The sequence below is a fragment of the Heloderma suspectum genome, chromosome 3, assembly GCF_057233095.1.
Source record: "Heloderma suspectum isolate Gila_16-S chromosome 3, 16-S_ref, whole genome shotgun sequence".
Taxonomy (NCBI): Eukaryota; Metazoa; Chordata; class Lepidosauria; order Squamata; family Helodermatidae; genus Heloderma; species Heloderma suspectum.
Window position 1 is genome coordinate 78,256,799 of NC_139460.1, and position 23,869 is coordinate 78,280,667.

Below are 23,869 nucleotides of genomic sequence, written 5' to 3' on the forward strand. Positions count from 1 at the left end.
CTGTATTCAGCCATGATAGGCTATGTAAAGACTTACATAGCCTATCATATCTGGGTTTAAAAAAAAAAGTGTATGCAAATGGCGGCGGCTACGGCCGCCGCCATTTGTGTTCCCTATTTTTGGTTGTCTTAGTCTATGTAAATATTTACGTAGACTAAGACGGCGAAACTAAGGGTGAATGCAAATAGCATAGAGGACACTATTTGTGTTCCCCTTTATTTTCACTGTCTTAGTCTACATAAATATTTACGTAGACTAAGACAACCAAAAATACGGAACGCAAATGGCGGCGGCCGTAGCCGCCGCCATTTCCGTGCACATTTTTTTTTTTAAGTTTCAGTCCTGAGAACATGAGAAGAACTGGATCAGACCATAGGCCTACCTTGTCCAGCATCCTCTTTTGCACAGGGGGTCAACCACTGTTTCTTGAAAAGCTCCTGAACGCCATGATTATGCAGATAATGTGGCTCCTGTCTGTTGATCCCTTGGTCTCTTCTTCTCCCATCCTCTTTTACCACCTGCTGGATGACAAAACTAGAGGCCTTGCTATGGCAGGTAGGATAAAAGTAAAGGTGAAGGAATCAGTGGAACAGCAAGAGGAGAAGTGGAGCAGATATATGGTCACTTGGAACTGCAGAGTTTTTAAATGGCATTACTTAATTATATTGGCTAATTACATTATCAAGAGAGCGGCCTTTCCCCCCCTTTTTTCTAGAAAGCTGAGTCTCACTCTCCTCAGCAAGTGCTCCTTTCAAGTATTAATCTGTTTATAGCTCTAGTAAATTTTTGGCATTAACGATAAAAAAAACCTCAGGAATATGAATTATGTTAGGTGTTAGAACATGCACAACTGCATTGTTGTTGTTTTAAATAAAGAATAAATGATCTCTCTGTTAACCAAAATGACAAAGTAAAGCATGACAACATAATTTGACAGTGTTATATTGTTCTAAATATTACAACACAGCAACATATTTGTCTTAAAAAATTATTTAGTAAATCAATGAAACAGGGAGCGAAGAAAATGAAACAGCTCCAAATTATTAAAGGAAATGTTGGTAAAATCATTTTCTTTTATGTGTTATCAAGCATCAATAATGGCTTTGTCTAAACAAGACAAAGAATCAGGTGAGGACAGCTCATTACTATCTTGTGCTGAAGTGTTACATTTTTGCTTCTGCTAGAGAACGTTAGCTACAAGAGGTTATTGCTACTTTGTCAGTATTGACAAGAAACTCAAATATGTTCGAACTTATATTTTTCTTCCTTACGATAGCACCTAAACTAGAGTCCATTGTAGTTAAGATTGTAATTACTTCCAGGTATGCCTTGTCTTAACTTGTTAATACGAGAGGATTCCAGAACATCCTAGACCTGAAAGAACACATTAGAACAGTAGTGAAGTGTATTTTAATTCTGCTAATAGCAGTGCATTTTAGCACATCTGTGTGCTGGATCACAGTCTTTGGTCCTATCAAAAGAACCACGTAACTAGATCTTCATATACTATATGGCTTTCAAGTTGTATTTTGGTTTAGTTTTTCAAACCAGAGCCCTCAGTGCTGCATGACAAACTACTTTTAAAACTCACGGGCATTTCAAAACCATTTTCTGATATACTGTTGAGAGGGGGGCAGGAGTAAAAGAAAGCTGCACCAAGCCCTCCATGCTAATCTTGTATAAACTCCGAAGTTGTCTCCTTCTCATGCCAAAGGCTGAATTGTATATACTTTGTTATGATTAAGGATGCATTCAAATACGTATCAGAGCTTAATGGTAACATCGTGTTGAGATTTGCAAGTGTGAAACAGACATTGCAGGTCCAACACTCATGACAAAAGATGCATATTTTTATTGATTTGACAACTTTTACACACTTAATCAACAAATATTTCTTGATGGCCTTACAATAAAATCACCAAAAGCCCACACAAAAGCAGTAATTAAAGAATAAGAGGCAGGATCAGTATCTAAAATCTGACAATAATTTCAAAAGCCAATTAGGCTTCTATTCTCTTCTAAAATCTTCACTGTATTTTTGTCTTCAGGTTTATTATTATTTCAGATAATAATGTTAGTTATGTATTATTTCCTATGTACCATATATATTTGAGACATTTCCTCCACAGTCTTATGATTGCAAGCAATGGAAGCTATGCCTGACTGATCTTTTATCACTGCTCAAATCCCCCAAATCCCAAAGTAATTTCTGTTGTCTATTATGGCACATTTTGTCCAATGTTCCGATGTACTTCCACTAATATTGTGACTAAACCTGCACATAGTGCTTTAAAACAAACCTTGTCTGGTGAGTCAAGTTAAATCATGGTGCCATTTTAACCTGTGAAAGCTTTAGAGACCCCATGAAGGGTTTTGTAGTATGCATGTGCACACACATGCAAATGTGTGTTAATTGTCAGGAAAATAAACAATTACCCCAGGCCAGAGATTGGAACTGCACACAAATATATCTTGTCCATATCATGGGCCCCTGTTAATATAAGTGGGAGCCATGGCCCACACATGCAAACTTATGCGTATATGAATAACCGCCTTCCACGGAAATGATGGTGAGAGATATTATAGTCAGGGACCTCCATACCTCTACCTCTGTGCTGAACTAGATTGGGGTGAAGGTAAATCAGATCACTGTGAAAAATTCTTCTGCAATAGGCAACAAAAGCCAGTGTGGTGCAGTGGTTAGAGTTTTGGAACTCAGGAGACCCAGGTTCAAGTCCCCACTTAGCCATGAAGCTCACTGGGTGACTTGGGTCAGTCGCTGACTATCAGCCTAACCTACCTCACAGGGTTAGGAGAGGAGGAGAGTTATATAAGTCGCCTTGGGTTCCTTGCCGGAAAATACAATAAATACAATAAATAAAAATAAAAAGGGACTCAGTGTCTCCATTATATGATGGTCATATAGAACATAACATTTCCCTGATTTGAATTTATCCCTGGATTCCAGTGTTCCAAGTTACATGGCCTTGTTTCTGAAGTGGAACTAATGCATTAGATATTTTCTACTGTTATCTATCTATTATCTATTTTTTTCTCCCTTCCACATTACCAATGCACATATATGCACTAATAACACACTGAGAGAGAAAGACAGAGAGCAAGGAAGAGCAAACAATGTGATTGCTCATATGATTGCATTAGGATTCAAGATTCTTTTTGTGTTATGTTTTCCCAATGTGCAGGAGCACCTAGGCATATCTGTACAAGACTGAAGAAATAGAATCTTGGTACAATCATGCATGTGATTACATCAAGATTGCTTATTTGGTAGTATTTTATCAATGCACAAATGCCCATTAGTAAATAGTAATGCAGAAACAGGGACAGGGAGAGAGTTGCAAACGAATTTCAGGAAGGACATTTGAGGCAAACTGCACATGCTCCAATTCTAGAGTTAACTTTAGAAATTGTCCTAATTATAGTGGAATTTATGAGAACCAAATTCAGACCAGACTGAACCAAAGGTATGATAAAGGAGAGGCACAGGGTGGAATCCTCTCATCCCTATGTGGACCTGAGAGTGAAACACTCCTTAGAACATAATGGGCATGGATATTCACCCAACAGTGCCATCTCCAGAACAGTTCAAAGGTTATGAAGGTGGCAATTTTTATGATGTAAAGGTGTTTTCCCCTGTCAAATGAATCATACAGTCTCAGAGTTGGAATTGGCATTGGGAATAATCTAGCCAAGCCCCTGTTCAATGCAGGATCTGCAATGCAGGATGCAACAACATAGGTGCCAGGTGTTCACCTGGCACCTATGTTGTACTCCTTTCAGCATCAGGTGAAGACCTTTTTATTTTCCCAGCATTTTAGCACTCTAGTCTTTTAGTTCTGCTGTTTTAAATCTGTTTTTTAAATCTCTGCACTGTGCATTGCTGCTAGCTTTTATTCTGGCTGTACTTTTATATTATAGTTTTAAGCTTTCATATTTATATTGTTTTATGTTGTACTTTATGGTTTTAATTTTTGTGAACTGCACAGAGAACTTTGGCTATTGGGTGGTATAGAAATTAATAAATGGATTGATTGATTGATTAAACTATAGCATCCCTGACACATAGTTGTGCAGTGTCTGCTTAATTACCTCCAGTGAAGGGCAGCCTTGAACCTCCTGAGGCAGGCTGTTTACTGTAAAACAGCTCTTACCATTAGGAAGTTTCTCCTCAGGTTTAGCCAAAATCTGCTTCCCTGTCATTTCCACCCACTGGTTCTAATTGTGCCCCCAGGTGACGGAGACCAAGTCTATTCCATCTTCTGAATGACAGCCTTTCAGAAATTTCAAGACAGCTATCAAGTCTCCCTTTAATTTTCTCTGCTCAAGGCTAAACATATCCAGCTCTTTCAACCATTCCTCATGGGATTTCTTTTCCAGACCCCTCACCATCCTGGTCACCCTTCTTGGGACATGCTCCAGCTTTTCAATGTCCTTCTTAAAATATGGAACTGAGAACTGGACACAGTACTCCAAATGTGGCCTGACATGCACAGAGTTAAGTAGAACTATTACTTCTTGTGATCTGGACTCTATGCTCCTGTTAATGAAGCCTAAGATCACAGTAGTATAACTTCATTGTTAAAACTGAGATTGGATTGAAATACTGTTTTAGAGAGGAACTTTCACTGTGTGGTTTCAGTTTTATCTGTAGGTGTACAGTGCTTAATTGAACAATAACTCCAAGTCTTAATCCAGCAAGTCACCTTATCCTCCCATAACTGAAAAACGTTAATCAACAAACACAGTATTTAGAACAGCTTATAGATACATTCACACAAAGAAAGTCTTAATATGCTAAGACTATCCTAAAGGAAAACATATGAAACCAGATTAATATCTGTAGCATCATCATCATAGATGTGCCTCTCTATGCAACTGTATTGCTTACCCTGGGCCTGTGCATCAATTATTCAATGCACACACACACACACACACACACACACAGGTCACATAAATAGATCTCTTTTCCAAAATGTGGAGGAAGGACTACTTGGGGACCATACTTTTTTTACCAAGTGAAGATTAAGTATCTCACTCACATTGCTATCTTGAACATGGGAAAATAAGCACAAAAAGACAATAATGTCCTAGAAACTTTTCCTTGATAGTGACTCGTGACTGTATTCCCACACAGATACAGTAGATTTAGGGATGGTGGAGAGATCCGCCATGGACTCCAATGAGGCCAGATTCTTTGGAATCCGGCCCCCTGGAGTCCGTGGCGGAATGGACTAACCCCCCCTGCCACCCCCCAAAATCCCCCCCCGGGGCGGAACCTACCTGGTGGCTGCTGGTCCGAGTCGCCGTCTTCATCTGCTGCCGGGCTGCAGAACAAAATGGCATCCGGCATAGCGGACTCCATTTGCGTCCTTGCCATTGGCCATGATTGGCTACGTAAATATTTATGTAGCCAATCATGGCCAATGGCAGAGATGCAAATGGCATCCTCTACACCGGATGCCATTTGCGTCCACAGACTGGCCACAGCTGAAAGTCTGGCAGCAGCCGGAGCTGGCCAGCGGCTCTGCGGGGAGTCAGCCAGGGAGGTTTCTTGAGGGAGGGATGGATCGCCTCCCCCCCCAGCGGATGCCCCGGAATGGAACCAGATAAATGATCCACCCACCCCTAAGTAGATTTCCTTGTACCACCAATGTGTCCCCACCCACTGAATCCTCTGTGAATGACAAAGGACTTGGGAGGGGCTTTATAGAAGTCAGGAGCAGTTGTGCCATGTATGCTGTTTCTGCAAAATCCCATGGAATGCAAAAAAAGCCCCATCTTTCCCTGAATCATTGGCACATCTCCAGAGCATGGAAGGGGGGAAAATGATTCCCTTCTACTTTGCACCAATCTCTGTAGCAGGAAAGAAGGTGTATGCCATGGAGGCTGGTGGCTCAGACGTGACACAGTAAATCTGCTCTGGATTTCAGCCAAAATTCTAAAGGAGCTATCCCAGGTGCTGGACCCTACCCCCAAAATGGTTCTGACTGGTTCTGACTGAAAGCCAGAGGAGATTCACAGCCTCAGTGACATCGGAGCTGCCAGCTTCCACTGGGTGCATGTGAAGCCCTCTTGCCACTTGGCAGGCCAGATAGAGGCTTGAGGAGGGCGGTTAATTCCTTCCAGTGGGATTTTTGCAGTAGGCATGGGCAGACAGCTTTCTTGCATAGCTTCTGCCTTCTGTAAGTAAAGCCAGCCCAACATGGTTTTACACAGTCACAATTCGTATTGGTATTGGTTTTTTTTAAAATTTTAAACATAGAATCATAGTAGGGTTGGAAGGGGCCTACAAGGCCATCGAGTCCAACCCCCTGCTCAATGCAGAAATCCAGGTCAGAGCATCCCTGACAGATGGCTGTCCAGCCTCAGCTTGAATGCCTCCAGCATGGGAGAGCCCACCACCTCCCTAGGTGTTTACGTTGTTGTTTTTTATATGTTTAAATACATTTTAATATGGTGTTTTTATTCTTCATTTTTAAATGTTCACTGCTCTGTGAAGTAGTATATAAATGTTGCAAATAAATACATAAATAAAATAAATTTCTCACCATCTCTGCTTACAGAGTCACCAGTTTACTTTATATATGGTATAATCAAAGTGTCATGGTTTTCTTGGGATCCTGCTTTGTAGAGCACAGTGTCAGTTCTCTGTGAGTTTATTTATCCAGTTATAACCATATTAGGGTCCAATCCTATGCATGTTTAGACAGAAGAAAGTCTGTCTTTCAGACTTTCTGAAATCCTATCCTATGCATGTTTAGACAGAAGGAAGTCCTACAAGTCCTATGCTGGCTGGGGAATGCTGGGAGTTGTAGGACTTTCTTCTGTCTAAACAGGTCAGGCAGGCATAGGCTTGCACCCTTAGTCTATCTATGATGTCTGATCAGAACTGGAGTAGGTGCCATTTGAACATATTTGCTGGGCTTTTTGCAGAACAAAACTAAAACCAGTTTCTCTCATTTTCTTGGGCCTGATCTTGTGAATGCTGCATTGTTCCCCATCTAGCTATAGACACAGACAATGTCACATGTAATAGCTGAGGGCCTGGCTGCAGATGAGGGATGTACGAGAATGTCAAATCATGCAAACATGCCCCATTCAAAACCCCAAATGCAAAAACAAGCAGGAATACAATTCTTGGGAAATGTTAGCAATTTCCCAAACCTGCTTTTGTGCTCAGAAGTGTGCACTTGCACAAATCCCCATCCCCAAATTTGCATTTTCATGCTTTAGCCTTGAGGGGGGAGGGTGTTGGGAAAATGCACATTTTTAAAATTGTGATTTTTTTAATAATTGGGAATATTTGTACACTTCTGAAAATGTGTATCTTGCCTAATAGAAAAATATTCATTTTCCCGATTCAAAAAAGAAAGAAAGAAAGAAAGAAAGAAAGAAAGAAAGAAAGAAAGAAAGAAAGAAGACACTTGTGTTCGGGAATGCAAAAAAGGCAAAATGAGCTTTGAGAAATAATTTGTAGAACCTTAATGAACTCAAGCATTGCATGTTCACCCATCCTTGTTGCAGATATACATGTGCATCGACACTGAAAAGTTTTTCATCTAGCCAGTTCAATAGAGCTTGTTATGAGTATCCAGATGCACATTTGCATTCACATTGTCTACACATGTAAAGGCTGTTTATGTTTGCATTAAGCTGCTTACCCTTGGAACTGCTGGACTAAGGTGACTATTTCTAGAATCCTTACAGTTAGTAAGAACAGTCTAGGGGAAGAGTCTGTAGATTTGTTGGCAATTATCATGTAGTCAATCCACGAGGTCATCTAATATTTTGAATATTAAACAGTAGCATATTGCAGTGAAGTTACAGCTCCCTTATGTTTGATATTCAGAAGGACATTTTGCACATAGCAGGGGAAGTTGAAATAGAACACCAATGAGGACACAGCTCTCTATATTAATTGTGTACTACTCAGCAACATCCATTTGATTCTGAAATAATTTTAATGTATATATGGCATGCAAAGGTATTTTATTTTACTTATTGATTATACTAAGCTTTGAAAGAAATCAATATGGCTCAATTTTGCAAATGAAAACAAGTAATTAATATAAACAGTATCCAGAAGGATTATACCACCTTGCTTTCTTTTATAAAATATTTCAGATATGAATGCTAGTAGACTAGTAATAACATATCTTAGCTTCCTGATTTGATTATTACATTTTGCATAGCAATAGATGAATTCCATATTAAAAGGCATTTGCTATAACTCACATATGTAATATGTTATTCAAAAGTACAAGGCTGATTTCTCCCCACAAATGAAGCTGTTTTACTTCACCGATGAGATTACTCTAATTCCACTTTATTATGAGCCTACAGAATACTCACACAGCATGAATCAGACATGTGATAAACACTCTTAAGATAAATGAAAACATACTCCGAGAACAAAAACTAATTAACAATTAACCTAAAAGCTCCATTATCATCTTTGTAGTGTGAATGGGGGAGCACAGAACAGCTCATAAATAAATGATCAAAAAGACAATGAGATTACTATTTGTAAATTTTACCAGACCCTTTCCAGCTATTACTCTCATAATCAAAGCATTTTGTAGTGATTTCTGCCAGATGTTTCAGATTTCCTTCGAGGCAGAGTGAGAGGTCCAACCTTGGAGGGGCATCACAAAACCCCTCTCAGCTACCAAAAGAATTTCCTCAGCACTTGCCTCTCCAACAACAGAGCTCTGACACCAAGATAGGCAGGGGGGGGGCATTCCATGGGTATGCTGTGGTGGATCAGAGAAGGATCCACAAGATCCATAACCTTCCCATGCTCCCAGCACCCCTGTGAAATTGGAGGAAACGTATGCCAGCCCTGGAGCTGGTGTACATAATTTGCCTCCCATTGCAATCAATGAGAAGGAAATCATAAAAGGAAAGAGGAAAAAATCTGCAAAGAAAAAAAGTGCTTCTGCTCCCTCTCTTTTGTCCTGGCAATACAATCTCAGCAGGGTTTGGGATAAGGCAGTTCCTCTGTCTTTGGATCTCCTTCCCACCCCCAGTAGGGTTGCTTTGTTAGACACCGCACAATCCTATGCATGTTTACTCAGAATAAGTCTCACTGAGTTCAGTGGGATGTATTCCCAAGGAAGTGGGTACAGAATTTCTGCTTTCAGAGAGAATGTATTAACTAGATGATCTCAGTGCCTTGAAAGCTCTGATCAGTATTTCATGAAGTTTCATTACATTCTATTGTTCCTTAAGGCACTTTGATCAACTTAAATTAGGCATCTTTTATCTCACTTTAACAGCACTTCTGATAATTAGTAATCATAGTGCTTACTACATAAGAAAGAAAGAAAGAAAGAAAGAAAGAACGAACAAACCTGGTATTTCACCATAGGTAGAATTTTATCTTCTAAAATAAAATGAATGGATGGATCCATAACAAATGGCTATAGATTTTGAACTCAATAAAATCATGTGCCATGTTCATGAAAGCAATTTAAATTTATGGCCTCTATGAGATTTACCTCATGTAATTTCGGTATTTTGGAAGTCTAGGCTAAGCCTCCTTATACTTTTTAAGAAGGAGCTTCAGGTCATTAAGACTTCTGAGAACATGAAGGCCACTGGATGTGAAATATTGAGAATCTGCCATCATTCTGTCTTCTTTTGTTTTTCAAGTCTTCTGTGCCATCAGCAATCTCCCTTACTGTAAGCAAGGTTACTCTTTCCCTTTGGTAGTAGTCTTGATCCACTCAAGTTGTCTCCTTGCTGGTGGTCTTCATGCAACTTACCTCAAGGGTTATTTCTGTTCCCTGTTCTGTTGCCTGTCTCAGGTACCTTCCTTGTCATTTTGATCCTATCGCTCCTTTATATGTCTCTTTTCATCAGCTCCCTCTTCCTGGCTCTATTTGATATAAGCTTCTGTAATGTCTCAGGTTTCTATAATTAGGATGAGGCAGGGGCAGGTATGTTATGCTTCCAGAGTCAAGCTACTAAATATGTAAGGGTATTTGCTTTAGCATTTTAGTTAAATAACAAATGAATAAAATAACAAATAGAACTGATGGTGTATTATAAACCACATATGAACAACTCTAACTTTGGACTACAGTTCACTCCAAAGCACAGTGTTACTGTTGCTACGCTGGCAACAGTTGTTTCCCAGTTCCTTCAGACAGCTTCTGTTCTGGAGGTTCACTCTTCCTCCTTGGCTGAAGGCTGCTCTATCTGCCTCTTCTTTTCTTCACCACACTGCTGCATTTTCTGAATATCCTTCTCAGCTGCACTTTTTCACTTTCCTGCTGCCTCCTCTCCAATAATTTCCTGCTCTCTTTTCCTTTGTCTCCTCCAGTGCCAACAGTCACTTTTAACTTTCATTCCATTCTCCTCTCTCTCCCTTCCCCCCTCCCAGTTCTGTGCCCCTTCCACTTACACAGCTCACATCCCAAGCCCTTAAGGCATAGATAATACACTGCTTTTACTCATTAAACCAGGTGTTCACTGGCAGGCCTGGGTCTGAGACCTTGGTCACTACAGAAGAGCTGAAAAACAGTAGGGGAGGCACCAGTTGTAGCAGAAAGCAGCAGGTTGGAGGGGCTAAGTAACCCTTCCCTGAAACATGGCTTTTCTCTTGCAGCCTCATCCCCCCTGTATCACTTTCTCCTTACCAGGATTCTGGAAGTTCCTACATGATGGGAGAAAGGAGTGGGGGAGGATGTTATAGGAGATAAAGATTTAAGCACCCCTGTCCTGCACAGCACTTCTCGACACACTCCTCTTTTGCTTGATATATTACCCATTCCAATTTTGTATTTATTTACCCATCAAAATATACCATTTGCACTCAGCTTTATTTAGGCATTGTATTGTGCTTATTGGTGAGATACTATTTCCTCCGGAAGTCTCTAAATTGTTTTTTTAAATTGTTGAGAAACTGTTGTCAAAACAGAAGGGCAGAAGGTTATCTTCTTTCTCTTTCTTTTGTTCTTTCTTTCTTTCTTTCTTTCTCTTAAATCAGTCTGGCTTTGCCAGTGGTTTGAGTGTATATTTTAGCAAAATAATTTTAAACAATAGTAGTGGTAGTAGATAATAATAATAATAATAATAATAATAATAGAATTGTGTTTATAATATAATGTTAAGCTTTGGATGGTTTACTAATAACATCTTATCTAAATATGTACTCTTAATTCCCTGCTCCTATTGCTTAAAAATAGAACCTGTGTTTGCAGGATCAAAGTATAACAGAATGCTGCAATTAAGCCTGGCTTATTTTAAATGATTGAATATGCTTGGGCAGACTGAACAGTGCAATGTCAATAAACACTGGCACACTGAAATGTCCTCTTTTATTAGAAATTATCTTCTAAGTCCTCATTTTAAAAGTATGGCAGATGGAACGCCTTACCTGTAACTATGTTTGGAGATAGTCCTCTCTGCTTTTTTAAATTTTGACCCAGACCTGTTCGTACTTTTTAAAAAAATACAACAGGGAGCTGGAGAATGTTTTTGTATTTTAGCTGTACTTGTTGTATGCAAATACAGTTCAACTTAGAAAAAAGGTTGCATTCAATCTTGCATCCTAATTGGCAATTTACAATGCCCAGCATTATTCTTCAACAAAGTCAGCCTTTCAGATTGAAATTGTAAAGTGTGTCTGAAATGACTGAGTGCAATTGAACAACTATTAATTATGCTTATTTGAAATGCTGTCCGTCATCGCTAACGAGGACCATATTCCTCCATTTGATATCTTTATAGCAATCATATTGGGCCTCATGGCTCTTCCCCCCACCCCTGAAGTCTACATATCTGTTATTGTTTTTATTTTCTTAATTTTCCTTTTTGTAACACACACACACAGACCCAGTGAGTTCAATAGAATCAGGCAGTCTGTTCCTGAAAATAATTTCATTAACATTTATTAGCTTTCTCTCTGCAGTAACTGGGATCGCAAAAATTTAGTCAGTGAGGGGTATTTAAATGGCTTCACCTTCACTTCCTCTTCTCACAATGACATACACATGTCTAGGATAATATTAGGCCATAATTTGTTTTGATCTTAATATGGAGTTTGTTTTAATGCTGCAACACATTTTATTGCTTATTTATTTATTACAGTTCTTTGCATCCCGTCTTTCGGGGAGATGGAGTAGCAGCTGTTGGATGGTTTCAGAAAGTCATTGGGCAGGTGGCAAATGAGAGGCAGATGATGTGCAGAGGCAGATGATATTTTCAGCCAGGATCCTTCAGTCTTCAATGGAGCCCTCTGCTAGCTGCCTGCTACCTTGTCCTCCCCTTTCCCCAAATAAGGGTTCAAGCCTATGCATGTTTAGAAAGAAAAAAGTCCTACAACTCCCAGCATTCCCCAGTTAGCATGGCTGGCTAGGGCATGCTGGGAGTTGTAGGACTTTCATCTGTTTAAACATGCATAGGATTGCACCCTACCTGGTTTGTGTTTGTTTGTTTTTGACTTGGGAAAAAGGGAGTAAATAGCCACCTATGGAGAACTGGAATTTCTGCCCTCTGAGCATTAAGTTAAATGGTTGGAGAGCCCTTCCCAAGAGTTCAACTTTAACACTTAAGGGAACAATCCTATGGCTGTCAGGCAGTGGCTAGACAGCCATAGGATATCTTCTTTACCAGGAACTCACCTTCCCCCACTTCTGCACTGCCTCCAAGGTAGCGTGAAACAGCCCCGTCCTCGGTGCTTGCAAGAGGAGTGCAGAGTGGCCAAAAAGGGGCAAGTCTGGGGGCGTTCCAGGGCAGGGAGTGAGGAAATGACTGTACACATCCAATGTGTCGTACAGCAGCCTCCTCCCCCGCTCTGCCCCCCCACGGCTAGACAGTCACAATTGGCTGCCTAGCAGAAAATGCAGAGCAGGAGGAGTGCGGAGGGAATGATCCCCTCTGTGCTTCTTCTGCCCTGCATTGGATAGGTGGTCACCTCTAAGTTAGGAGGTGGCCGCCTATCTGCATAGGATTGCACCCCAAAGGAAACAATGCTTTAGAAGGTGAGTGCAAGGCTGCTCAGCCATCCCTAGATGTAATTATTCATTGCATTTTGTTATGGAGATGATGATGGATCAAGTGGCAATAGTGCCCCTATTGGATAGTGATGTCACTCCAAGCCATTAATGGTTGGTGAACCCCCAGTTCAGAGTAGACTCCAGCAACATGGCTTACTTCCATAGCAAAATGAAAGTTACTGGGTTTTTAAAATTCTTTTCTGAGCCCACACTGATGGTCAGGCTCTATTTCATGGAAATTCGCAAAGTTTATGCTGAACTACATTTCCCTGGTTCCACACAGCTCTCGAGGCTGGTGGAGTATGTTCTGGCTAGTGCTGTGCCAAAATATTCTGCATTTTTTTTAGCATTCTCATTCAATTTGGTAATAAAGAATTTGCTTTCAAAATGTTTTTTTTAAAGGAGAAGAAAAATTAGATGAAATTTTCAGGGCTGGTGGGTGGGATTCTTGTGCTTACCTTACTTTTCAGTGTCCTGCATTTCTTTGTATAGTCATCTCTTTGGTGGACTGCAGCCTCCCCAGCTTCCTGCAATTCAATTCATGGCCAGGTAAAGACATCATGAAGTAATCCCTGCTATGGGGCTTCCCATAGGAAGTACAGGCAGGCAGCCAAGGAGGCTACAAGATCTGTAATAGAAAGGTTTTTTTAAACCCATAGAACTGTGATCCCCCACATGCCAAACTTGATTCTTTGTTGTACCTTTTCATTCTTAGAGAAAAGAAGAAATCTGGAAAGTGTTTAGCCCTACCTAATCCTCTACTTCACCTTTAGCTAATCTTTTAATATAGTTTATTTTTCTAAACCACAGTAAAATATGAAGATCTCTTGAGGTCACTTGATGAATTTCTGTTTTTAAGGTCAGTGGCATCAAAATAATTTTTTAAAGTAGTGTGGCAGATTTCCTTCTCCTTATGGTAAAGTGCTGGTGCATGTGTGTTTCTCCCCATCATTATCTTTCTTATTGTGGTGCATGTGAAGCAAACCTTCCCCAACCTGGCCTCCTCCAGATGTTTTGGATTACAATTCCCAACAGTCCTCAATTCCTAGCCCAGTCAATTAACATTTGCTTTCGTTAATCAAAATCAGCATCCCAGCAATTAATCAACTAAAGCTTTAGTTGATTTATCTACTAATTAAAGTTTACAGCTCTAATAACAAGTCTTTGCCTCTTCAATATCCTAGTCATTGTGCGATTAAGTAGTAGAGAAATAATGAAAGAGAATGGAATGGCTATTTTTTTTTAAAAAAAAAAATGCTTAACATGCAGTGAGCAAAAGTTTATAACAGCAGGTGTTCCTTCTCTCTGCATACCACCGAGGTAAGCAAAGAGCTATGGAGTAGTGAGACAGCATTAATCTACAACAGGCTCCCAAATGCTTGCTAGGTTCCAAAAAAATAATAATAAAAAAACAATTGGGAAACTGAAGTTCCAAACAGATGTCGCTACATCCAAAATGTTTTGCTAAATTCTGTGTAAATCCCATAAAGCTTTCAGTATTTATATATATTGTCCCTAAATTTAAGAGATGATGGGACAAAAGCTGTTTGTCACCATGCATATAATGTCAGAGCATTTTCAAGAGAAAGATTAAGACACTTGCAGAGAAGCAGATGGCAAAATAAATGTGTGCAGACTCTCCATTCACACCCCTATCATGGGAAAGGGGAAATTGTAGCAGGATGATGAGAATAATGAAAATCTTGGACACATAATTCTGAAGAGACTGACTCTTCCCTTCTGTCCCAACATGTTTTCTGAAGTGAACAATACCACCAAACAATAGGGAAGAATAGAGAAATCAGTTTCACTGATTTTGCACTTTTGATACCATATGTGAACTTAAACTCCATTATCCTTCAAAATTTTCCCTTCTCCAAATGTTGCAATGGAGTTCTCCAATAATAATTTAAAACATGTGCACAAAAATGCAGATAGTAGTACATGTTCAAAAATGCATTACATTAGGAAAATTGCTTGCAATAAATGTGTATATTAGGCAGAATCGTGTACAAAAATACATGTATTAGGAGAAATGCACACAAAAATGCATACAAATTTTCATGCAAACTTTAAAATAACCTCAAAGTTTGGGATGAACTTAACTTAAGCCTGGAAAAATTATTTAAGTTTCAGACAAGCTGAATTTAGGACTGGAAAAAAAAGAGAAACTGAATGAAGCCAAAATTGACAGACTTACCATCCCTATCAGACAAGAAAGACATGTAGACACACAAGTAGACTTTTTTCCTCTTGATTTTGCAAAAAATCCTAAGGCTGAGTTTTTCATACTCCTATTTGAATACAAAATGCATGTGTGTGCACCCCATGTCCCCATCAAGAGTATACATGTGAAAGGTACATCTCTGCAGTATTGTATATATTTCTCCTAAAAAGCATCCCCCCTGGACTTCCTGAGTTCAAGAATGATATACAGAGGAATTCCAAAGGACTGGTGTAAACAATAGGCTCCCAAAGAATTAATGGGATAAACCTTTTCAACACTGCCCCCCTCAAGAACTCTCAAATCAGACCTCCATGGGGGGGGGTGAATTGGGATTCTGTGGCCCTTGATGGCCCCTTCATGGATCACTGCCTTGTTGTGGTGAAGGGGCTTGCATAACTCAGTGAAGCCATAAGCTATGCCATGCAGGGCCACCCAAGATGGACAGGTCATGGCAGAGAGTTCTGATAAAATGTGGTCCACTGGAGAATGAAATGGCAACCCACTCCAGTATTCTTGCCAAGAAAACCCCATGGAACATATCACAAGGCTAAAAGAGATGACACCGGAAGATGAGCCCCTCAGGTCGGAAGGTGTCCAATATACTACTGGGGAAGAGCAGAGGGTATTTCCAAGTAGCGCCAGAAAGAGTGAAGCGGCTGGGCCAAAGCCAAAAGGACACTCAGCTGTGGATGTGTCTGGTGGTGAAAAGAAAATCCAATGCTGTAAAGAACAATATTGTTTAGGAACCTGGCATGCAAGATCAATGAATCAAGGTAAGCTGGAGGTGGTCAAACATGAGATGGCAAGACTGAACATCGACATCTTGGGAATCAGCAAACTAAAATGGACAAGCATGGGTGAATTTAATTCAGGTGACCATCCTATCTACTACTGTGGGTAAGAATCCCTTAGAAGAAATGGAGTAGCACTCATAGTCAACAAAAGGGTGGGAAAAGCAGTACTGGGGTACAATCTTAAAAATGATAGAATGATCTCAGTATGAATCCAAGGCAAACCATTGAACATCACAGTAATTCAAGTCTATGCCCCAACCACTGATGCCAAAGAAGCTGAGGTTGATCGGTTCTATGAAGACCTACAACACCTTCTAGAACTAATACCAAAAAAAGATGTCCTCTTCATCATAGGGGATTGGAATGCTAAAGCAGGAAGTCAAGAAATCACCGGGATAACAGGCAAGAAGCGGAGGTTGATCGGTTCTATGAAGACCTACAACACCTTCTAGAACTAATACCAAAAAAAGATGTCCTCTTCATCATAGGGGATTGGAATGCTATACTTCACTCTTCTCAGAGTTAAAAAGCGGACAGAAGAACAGAGAGGCAGTGGTGGTGAGTCACCTCAGCTCTACTGTGCGTTTCTTATTTTCGGGAAGCCAAGTGTCTGAATAAGCACCCTCAGCTCCTTTGTATCGATTCCTCTGTACTGAAAAATATTTTGTATCACTCATATTCCAGATTTAAACAACCCATCATTTAACCAAGCCATCAGATTCTAAATTTAACCAACCCTAACCTAACACTGTCATAAATGGGTTAAATGACTGTTAATATATATAGGGGTCCTATATGCATTTTTAAAAATGCAGGTATAACAAAACAGAGCAAAACAAGGAGGGACTGCAGACAAGACCATGAGGGGGGAAAAAAAGAATAAAAGCATATCCAATTGCAATAACTGTTTACAGCACTACTGATTTAAAGGAAACAAAAAAAAGTTGATACTTCAGTTTCAAATATGTGTGTTAATATAAGGAGACCATATGTCTAAATAAGTATCCAGATGACACTGATGACTATAAGATACATGTTCAAATGCAGCAAGAACAATACGATCTCCAGTCCACTGAATAATAAAGAGGTGGTGGGTGTTTATCCTTCCAGGCTTGGAGTATAACTTTATTTGCAACTGTCTGTTAGAGCTCTCCGAGTCCACTTTTTCATTCCATCTGTTAATCCCCACATCACAGGAAGATCACTTAAAAGGCAGCACACGAGCATCCACAATTATTATCAAAGATTTTTCAAGAACAAAATTTTTGTGGGCAGTAATAATTTGCACTTCCGGAACCAATGCATACATCAAAATGCACTTATCCTTGAATATTCACAGTGACTAGTAGACACTGGTATCTTTACTCTTTATGAATGTGTCCAGTCCCCTTTTAAAGCCATCCAAGTGGGTGGCCATCACTATATCTTGTGAGTGTGAATTCCCTAGTTTAACTACGTGCTATCAGAAGAATTACCGTATTTTCCGGCGTATAAGACGACTGGGCGTATAAGACGACCCCCAACTTTTCCAGTTAAAATATCACGGCAAGCGATGTACCTTACTGGAGATTGGATGGTTGTTGTATACAAAGCCTGCTTGGATTGGTCAGCTCTCCCTGCCTGCCCAGCCCTCCCTGTCTCCAAGACTATCAGAGCGGTAGTGCAAACATGCCTTTTTTTTCCATACCCCAGGCGTCCCGGACGCCTGCAGCTTGCTCCGCCCTTCACTTACACCTTCCCGGTGAGGCGCCCCCTCACCTCGTCATCGGGACCGCGTTAAGTCACTTCTTTCCACGAATCCTGGTGAGTGGATTTTCTTCTACCATACTTGTACAGCGCCGCCATTGCTGCTTTCATACGGTCGCCGCCTACGGCGGGGATGCAGCTGCGGCCATTTTTGAGCTCCCCCCACCATATGCGGCGACCGCAGATTCTCCAGTCTGGCTCGGAAGTTTCAGCACCCACCCTATAAGACGACACCCGGCGTATAAGATGACCCCCGACTTTTGAGAAGATTTTCCTGGGTTAAAAAGTCATCTTATTATATGCCAGAAAATACGGTACTTCCTTTTATCTGCCCTGAATCTCCCAATATTTAGTTTTATGGGCTGACCCTGGGTTCTAGTATTATATGAGAGAGAGAGAGAGAGAGAGAGAGAGAGAGGGAGAGAGAGGGGTATCTATATCCACTTCTTCCACACCATGCATAATTTTGTACACTTCTGTCATGTCTCCTCTCTAAGCTAGGGGAGTTGCTCCAGCCCCTTGATCTTTTTAGCTGTGCTTTTCAGTACCTTTTCCAATTCTATACTATCCTTTTTGAGGTGCAGGCAGTGACCAGAACTGTACACAGTATTCCAATTGTGATTGCATTCATATTTGTATGAAGGCATTATGATATTGCCAGTTTTATTATTGATTCTTTTCCTAATGATTCCCAATATGGATATTGCTTTTTTTTTTTTCAAAGCAGTCACACCCTGGGTCAATGTTTTGATCAAGCTACCCACCTCAACCCCAAAATACATTTCCTAATCAGTCATTGCCAGCTCTCAGAACCTATGGGGGATTTCAATTTTTTTTAATTATTTCATTTATTTAATATTACATTTATATCCCACCTTTTTTTCTCTTGCAAGGAACTCAAGGCAGCTTACATGGCTCTCCTCCTCTCCATTTTTATCCTCACAACAACCCTGTGGGGGAGGTTAGATTAAGAGTCAGTGACTGGCCCAAAGTCACTCTGAGAGCTTCAGAGTCTGTGGCAGAACAGACCACTCCCCTCCGCCACCCCGCGAAATTCTCCCTGGACGGACCCTACCTGCCGCCGGCCGGTCCAGTCCATCCACTGCCCGGGTCTGCAGCCGCAAATGGCATCTGGCGTAGTGGATGCCATTTGTGTCCCTGCTTTAGCCATGATAGGCTATGTAAATATTTACAGTCATGGCCAGAAATATTGAACAAGGATAACTGCTTTGGCAGTTGGCCTCTGTACACCACCACATTGAAGTTGAAAGGAAACACACCCAGATGGGAGCGAAGTCGGGACTTTCAGCTGTAATTCAAGGGGTTTGACAAAAGTGGGGCACTAACCATTCAGGAAGTACATCCAGTAGCATACACACACACCCATCATTGGTAGTTCATAAGTAATGGAACAAACCAACATAATTTCAGACTTAAGGATCACCTTTAATACCTGGATGAAAATCCTTTGCAGTCAATGATTGAAAAAGGGATGTATGAAAGTCACCTACATTTTTGAAGGGTGACATTCGCGGTGGGGGGGAGGCGTTCTGTCCCTCCCCCTGAAATTCTTGCTGGTCAGCTCCGCTCTGTGGAGATTCCATGGAGCCGCCAGCCGGGGCCGCCCGCAGCTGGACATCCATAAAAAGGGCAAACAAAGGGGAAAAAGGGAACGCAAACGCATCCCTGTATTTTGCCGTGAAAAATTTTTACATAGCCTCTCACGGCAAAAACAACAACCACCAGCGGACGCAAATGGTGGCGGCTATGGCAGCCACAATGTGTGTTCCCTTTTTTTGCCGTTTTAGCCAATGTAAATATTTGCCTAAAACGGCAAAAAAAAGGGAACGCAAATTGTGGCCGCCGTAGCTGCCGCCATTTGCGTTCCCTTAGTTAAGCCATGATAGGCTAGGTAAATACTTATGTAGCCTATCACGGCTTCCGCAGGGACGCAAATGGCGTCCCTGCGTTAGCCGTGATAGGCTATGTAAGTATTTACGCAGCCTATCACAGCTATATGGAAGAAGTGAATGGTGGCCGCAGACGCGACTGCCATTCGCAAGTCAGCGCGGACAGCAGCAGGTAGGTGCTCTGTTCCGGGCCCATTTCGCAGGGTGGGGGGTGGGAGGGCTTCGTTCTGCCATGGATTTCGGGGGGCCGAATGCACTGACATTCGGCCTCACCGAGATCCATGGAGGAATTCTATGACATCCCTACTGAAATCTGGAACTCATGGACATGACCAAATGCTGAGTTTCCTCCCTCGAGATGCTTTGCCAGGCCTTTCCTGCAGCTGCCTTCAGCTGCTGCTTGTTTGTGGGTCTTTCTGCCTTCAGTCTTGTCTTCAGGAAGTGAAAAGCATGCTCTATTGGGTTGAGATCAGGTGACTGACTTGGCCATTGAAGAACATCCCACTTCTTAGGGATGTACGAAAGTCACTTACCTTTTCACAGCTTGGCTTCGTGCCCTTATTTTCGCTGTAGTCTACGTAAATCTTTACGTAGACTAGACGTGCCAAAATAAGGAACGCAAATGGAGGCACCCATGGGTACGCGCTTTTTTTTTTCCCCCAAAGTCACCCGTGATAGGCTACGTGACGATTTACGTAGCCTATCACGGCTGACTTTGGAAATCTAGCCATGATAGGCTACGTAAATCATCACGTAGCCTATCACGGGTGTTTTTTGTTTTTTTTTTTACTTACTTTTTATTTTGTAATGGCAGTGGCGGCAGCCAGTCGGGAGACCGGCCGCCGCCCCTGTCCCCCACGAAACGCTGCCGAAACACCGCCAGGACCCGCCGCCGAGAGGGACATTCGCTGAAGGTAAGTCCCATCCTGGGGGGGGCGGGGGGCCGGCGGAGAATTTCCCCAACACTTTCGGGGGGCCGAATGCCTTGGTGCTCCGCCTCCCGAAGATTCAGGGAGAAATTCTCCACCATCCCTACCACTTCTTTGCCTTGAGAAACTTTTGGGTAGCTTTTGCTGTATGTTTTGAGTCATTATCCATCTGCAATATGAAGCAGTGCCCTATCAGCTTGGCAGCATTCAGCTGAATCTGAGCAGGAGGTATAGCCCTCTACACTTCAGAATTCATCCTGCTGCTTTTATCAGCTGTCAGGTCATCAATAAACACCAGTGACCCAGTTCCATTGGCAGCCATACATGCCCATGCCATAACACTGCCCCGACCATGTTTGACAGATGAAGTGGTATGATTTGGATCATGAGCTGTTCCTTTCTTTCTCCATACTTTTCTCTTCCCATCATTCTGGTACAAGTTAATCTTGGTTTCATCAGTCCAAAGAATCTTATTCCAGAACTAGGCAGGCTTTTTTAGATGTTTGCTGGCAAAGGCTAATCTGGCCTGTCTGTTCTTGAACGTTACCAGTGGTTTGCACCTTGTTGTGAAGCCTCTGTATTTACATTCATAAAGCCATCTTGACTAGGGATGGCAGAGAATTCAGCCACGGAATTCAGTGAGGTCAAATGCACTGGTATTTGGCCCCACAAAACCTGTGGTGGAACAGCCTCCCACCCCCGCCACCCCACAGAATCCCCCCGGGACGAAGCTTACCTGGGGTGGATGCGGACGTGGCGGTGGGAGCTCTGGCGGTGGCTCCAGTGGCGGTGGGTCTCTTGGACGGCTGCTGCGGCCACAAATGCTGGCCATCATAGCAGCTGCCATTTGTGTCCTGCCAGGCTTCCATGATAGGCTACGTAAGTATTTCTGTAGCCTATCATGGCAAAGAGCAGGGACGCAAACGGCGGCTGCTACGCCGTTTGCGCCCCTGCTCTTTCCGTGATAGGCTACGTAAGTATTTACGCAGCCTGTCATGGAAAAGGCAGCCATGCAAATACGTAAGTATTTACGTAGCCTATAGGGACGTACGAAAGTGACTTACCTTTCGCGGATTATGTTCATGGGGGGGAGGCGTTCTGTCCCTCCCCCCAGAATCCTGGCCAGGGGGGGAGGCGCTCCGTTCCTCCCCCCGGAATCCTTGAACGGCTGGCTGTGCTCCGCGGCAGCTCCGCGGAGCAGCCCTCCAGGCCCAGCCCAGCCAGGCCAGAGCCATCCGCAGCCGGATTTCCGGCCATGGAGGGCTCTGGGTAAAACAAAAAACAAAAAAACACAACCAACCGCATATGCAAATGGCAGCGGCTACGGCCGCCACCATTTACGTTCCTTCTTTTTGGCTGTCTTAATCTACGTAAATATTTACATAGACTATGACGGCGAAAATAAAGGGGAACACAAATAGCGTAGCGGTCGTTATTTGCGTCCCTTTTTCATTCACCGTTTTAGCCTACATAAATCTTTACATAGGCTAAAACGGTGAATCAAAAGGGGACGCAAATAGCGCACACTATGCTATTTGCGTTCCCCTTTATTTTCACTGTCATAGTCTACGTAAATATTTACATAGATTAAGATGGTAAAAAGAAGGAACGCAAATGGAAGATGGTAAAAAGTAGGAAAGCATTTGCGTATGCTTTTTTTTTTTTTTAAACCCACCCAACCAAGATAGGCTACGTAAAGATTTACGTAGCCTATCACGTCTATTTTTTTAATCCTAGCCATGATAGGCTATGTAAATCTTTACGTAGCCTATCACGTCTTTTTTTTTTTTTTTTTTTACACAAGCCTGCCTGGAAATGGTGGCAGCGGCAGCTGGTCGGAAGACCGGCCACCGCCGCCGCCGGAGCCACCGCCGGAGCCGCCGCTGCCCGGAAGATCCGCCCCAGGTGAGTCTCGTCCCAGGGGGGATCCACGGGGGGGCGGGGGGGTGGCAGGCCGTTCCGCCACCACGTTCAGGGGGGCGAATGCACTGGCATTTGGCCTCACCAAGATCTGTGGCGGAATTCTCTGACATCCCTAGTAGCCTATCACGGAAAGAGCAGGGGAGCTAACAGTGTAGTGGCCACTGTTTCTTTGTGTCCCTGCTCTTTGCTGTGATAGGCTACGTAAATACTTACGTAGCCTATCACGGCAAAGAGCAGGGACACAAATACTTATGTAGCCTGTCATGGTAAAGGCAGCCACACAAATGGCAGCCACTATGCCATTTGCATGGCTGCCTTTACCATGATAGGCTATGTAAATACTTACGTAGACTATCACAGAAAGAGCAGGGGTGCAAACAAACGGCGGCCACTACGACACAAACATAGGGATGGCAGAGAATTCCACCATGGATTCCAGTGAGGCCGAATGCACTGGCATTCAGCCCCCCAGAATCCGTGGCGGAACGGCCTCCTGCCCCCTTGCCTGCCCCGTGGAACCCCCCGGGACGGCACTTATCTGGGGCAGATGCGGCGGCGCGGCAGCGGCAGTGGAAGGTGCGGTGGTGGCGGGGGCAGCAGAAGGTGCGGTGGTGGCAGAAGGTGCAGCGGCCGACACAGCAGGTGCCGCGGCGGCAGGGGTGGCAGGTGCAGCGGCGGCAGGGGCAGCTTGTCTCCTGGCTGGCAGCGGCTGGGTGCAAGCATACGCAAATGGCGGTGGCTATGGCGACTGCCATTTTTGTTCGCTATTTTTAGCCGTTCTGGCCTACGTAAATATTTACATTTTTTTTACTTTGCCGTGATAGGCTACGTAAATATTTACGTAGCCTATCATGGTTAAGTACAGGGACGCAAACGGTGGCGGCTATGGCCACCACCATTTGTGTCCCTGCTGCCCAGCGGCCGGATGTCCGGCTGCCGGCGGATCTGGCCAGCGGCTCTGCGGAATCCCTGCAGAGTGGAGCCACCCATCGAGGATTCCAGGGGGAGGGCCTGCCCCCCACCACGAAGCAGATCCGCGAAACGGTAAGTGACTTTCGTACATCCCTACACAAATGGCAGTATATACAAGCATTATTATTATTATTATTATTATTATTATTATTATTATTATTATTTTAAAAACCCTCAGGCCAAATTCCCTAAACCTCCATTCCCGCCAAATTCACCCAAAGCCAAGTCCAGCTCTTGGATACAGTATTCCTGGGATGCCAAAGCTCCTCCTGCTCTACTATTGGATGCTTGGGCTGTTTATCGGGTTTTTAATGCCTGCTTATATAACCTTTTTCAGGTAGGA